General features: G+C 48.8%; 1 pseudogene; it reads left to right on the plus strand.

Moving 5' to 3' along the window:
• The first annotated feature begins 725 nt into the window (after positions 1-725).
• On the plus strand, positions 726-1,112 carry LOC108299898 (annotated as a pseudogene).
• Positions 1,113-3,389: the final 2,277 nt, after the last annotated feature.

The following is a 3,389-nucleotide window of genomic DNA, read 5'->3' on the forward strand; positions in this document are numbered from 1 at the left end:
AAAAAAAAAAAAAAAACTCAGCGAAATTGTGAAACCCACAGGGGAGACATCAGTCCCCTGAAGACCTCCACAGTCCTCAGGGAGTTCAGCAGCTCAGAACAGTGGCAATTCCCGAATGTCCAGGATGGCACATCAAATGGGGGCACCAAGGCTGAGGGGAGGAGCACTAGATCAGGAGTCCAGGCCTGGGTTCCATTTCCGGCCTTGCTGCTGTCTAGCTGTGTGTCGCTGGGCAAGTCATTTTCCTACTGGGTACAAGCCTGTATCTCCACAGCTACAAAATAGGAAAGCTGAGCCAGGTGATTCCCAAGACGCTTCAAACTCAAGTAGGTAAGGGGATCTTAGCGATTCAGAGAACTTTTAGAGTTGCATGCACTCAGTTCAAATCCTGGCTTTTCCATGAGGGACAGTGACCCCAGGCAAGCTGTTTAACCTGTATCTGCCTCACACTTTCCTTATCTGTAAACTGGGGGTAATGGCAGTATAAGGGTGTGAGGATTAAAGGAGAGAATCCATGAGCGCATGTAACACAATACTTGGCACATAGTAAGCGCTCAATGAACGTTAGATGTTATTGTTAGTGAATGGAGATTTTAAAATACATTCTTGAAAGCATAACTCCTTTACTCACATTGGCCCCCGGGCTCCCCAGCCCAGAATCAACAGGTTCCCTGCATTGAAAGAGGAACAGATACCAGTCTGAAAGACAAAGTCTGACGGCGCTGATGGCGGGGCTGGTGAAGGACCGCGAGGCCTTCCAGAGGCTCAGCTTCCTGTACCAGGCTGCCCATTGTGTCCTTGCCCAGGACCCCGAGAACCAGGCGCTGGCAAGATTTTACTGCCACATGGAGAGGACCATTGCGACGCGGCTCATCTTGCGGCGGCTGCAAGGGGACAGCGCTAGACAGTACAGCCCTGCCTCACATGCCAGCGCAGCCAATGCTTCCTCAATGATCCTGGGCATTTACTCTGGGGAGACAGGCCTGAGGTCCAGCTGGGGAACCAGGCAGGTGAGAGATTCTAAACCACTACAGCCCTTGCCAAACACAGCCCACCCCATTCCAGCCCACCTTCCTGAGAAAATGCCGACTCAAGGTTCCAGTCACCAGTGATGGATTCACCCCAGCTCCCAAATATAGTTTACTTGTTTTATGTATGATTCTGTTCTGTGGGTATTTCAAGTCTTAGTTCCGTTTTCTTCTGTTTCTGTTTGTGTTTCTTGGTTGCCTTTGTAATCCCACCATGCAGGGAGATCCTAATTTCCATAGACCACTTGGCCCCCCTCAGCAGCTCACATTTCCAAGGTCATGGCCCCAGTTCCCTATCAATGACCTGAGCCACCTTAGGACATTCCATGTTTAGGTAGCCATGACGACTGACTGAAGAGCTGGAGAGAATAATGTCACTGCTGTCATCTTCAAACAAGGAGGAGAATATGGGGCACCGGAGAGTGTTCGTATCCTCTAGGCCCACTCAGAGTCAGAAAAGACTCAGGTCTTTTCCCAATCTCAAAGTTGTCTTCAATAAAATTCTAATAAAGGAAATGGCGCAAACCTGAAAAAAAAAAAAAGAAAGAAAGACAAAGTCCTTCCTTTCCCTCAACTAACAAGTTTCCTTTAACTGGTAGTGGGGTGGGGTGGTAGCTCCCTGTAAGCAACGCTCTAGAAAGCAAAGCTTTGAGGCAAAGGGAATTGTCTTACAGCGTTTGAAGTTCCTGTTCCCTTAACAAGTCGGAGGTCACTGTAAGCCTTGCTAGAAAGAACTCAGCATCTGACAGAGCAGTGTGCCTCTAACCTTCTGGGGGAGAGCTAAAAAACATGGATTCCTGGGCCCCTCCTCAAATCTACTTAATCAGATTCTCCAGGGTAGGCACAGGGAATGAATGCTTTATCTTATTTATTTGTTTATATTTTCAGAGTCAGATTCTTGCTCTGTCTCTCGGCTCTCTGCAACCTTTGTTTCCTCGGTTCAAGCAATTCTCCTGCCTTAGTCCTGAGTACTAGCTGGCTCTACAGGCACATGCCACCACACCCCGCTAATTTTTTTGCATTTTTAATAGAGATGGGGTTTTGCTATGTTGGTCAGGCTGATCTGGAACTCCTAACCTCAAATGATCCGCCCACCTTGGCCTCCCAAAGTGCTGGGATTACAGGCATGAGCCACTGTGCCCAGCATGGAATGAATATTTTAAACCATTGCCCCAGTTGCTGCTTCTGGTCAGGGAAGTTTAGGAAGAGACAGAGTGTCTTAGGCAGAGACAAAGGGTCTGCTCCTCAGGTCCTGCTGCATTGTAGGGGGAGAAGGGACAGGGCAGGGAAGCAGTATGTTCCAAGGTGGCATGGGGACAAGGGGGTAGGGAAGGGAGAAATGTACCTATTCATGTGGCGACTGAGTTCAAATGAGAGTAGACCAAGGCACATACTTGGCAAGTTGTCCCCTTCCCTTCCCATCTCCGCCACCCCAAGTGGGGCTCATGGGAGAGATTGAATCAGTAACAGAGAAAAAGAGAGAATACTTCTCTGTGCATCTGAGCGTCCTGTGGGTAAATTGCTCTTGTTACATCACTTCATCATCATCGAAATGTCGCATCATTATTGTCACCAAAACATCTTCATCCAAGAGTACCTCCAGCCCTAGGGTCACTCGGGAGCTAAGCCAGGTGTGTGCCCCTTTTGGTTCAGGAAGCTACCCCTTTACCCTCAGGCAGGAACCAGGAAGCACAGTCTTCCAGTCTGGCTGGGAAACAGTGTGGGTGCAGGAAGCTGTGGATTAAATCTCCCCCAAGGGATCACACAGCCACCAAATTAAAGGGTGAGCCCACGCAGATGGATTTTGAAATTCCCAGGTCAGTGTGCTTCCCTGGCCTCGCCACTCTGAGTTTTCCCTCTGGTCACACTTCCCCTGAGCTGAACCCGAAGTGCCTGTCTCTGGAGCGCTGCACACTCTCAGGGTGGGATTGCCTTTTCTTTTGTTTTTCTAGTCACTTCTTTCTCTGCCCTAAAAAAGAGGAAGAACTCTGAAATCCTGGACACTTATTCTTTTTTATTAATTGTGGAAATAATAATCATAATACACTCAGATTTGAGCCATCATTTATACTTTTTTCAGTTTTTAAAAACTGTGGAAGGCCAGGCACGGTGGCTCACACCTGTAATCCCAGCACTTTGGGAGGCCGAGTGGGCAGATCACGAGGTCAGAAGATCGAGTCCATCTTGGCTAACACAGTGAAATCCCGTGTCCACCAAAAATACAAAAGCTTAGCTGGGGGTGGTGGCATGCACCTCCCAGCTACTCGGGAGGCTGAGGCAGGAGAATCACTTGAACCCAGAAGGCAGAGAGTGTAGATATTGCCACTGCACTTCAGCCTGGGCGACAGAGCAAAACTCCAT

Source organism: Cebus imitator, unplaced genomic scaffold, assembly GCF_001604975.1.
Source record: "Cebus imitator isolate Cc_AM_T3 unplaced genomic scaffold, Cebus_imitator-1.0 Scaffold24, whole genome shotgun sequence".
Lineage (NCBI taxonomy): Eukaryota > Metazoa > Chordata > Mammalia > Primates > Cebidae > Cebus > Cebus imitator.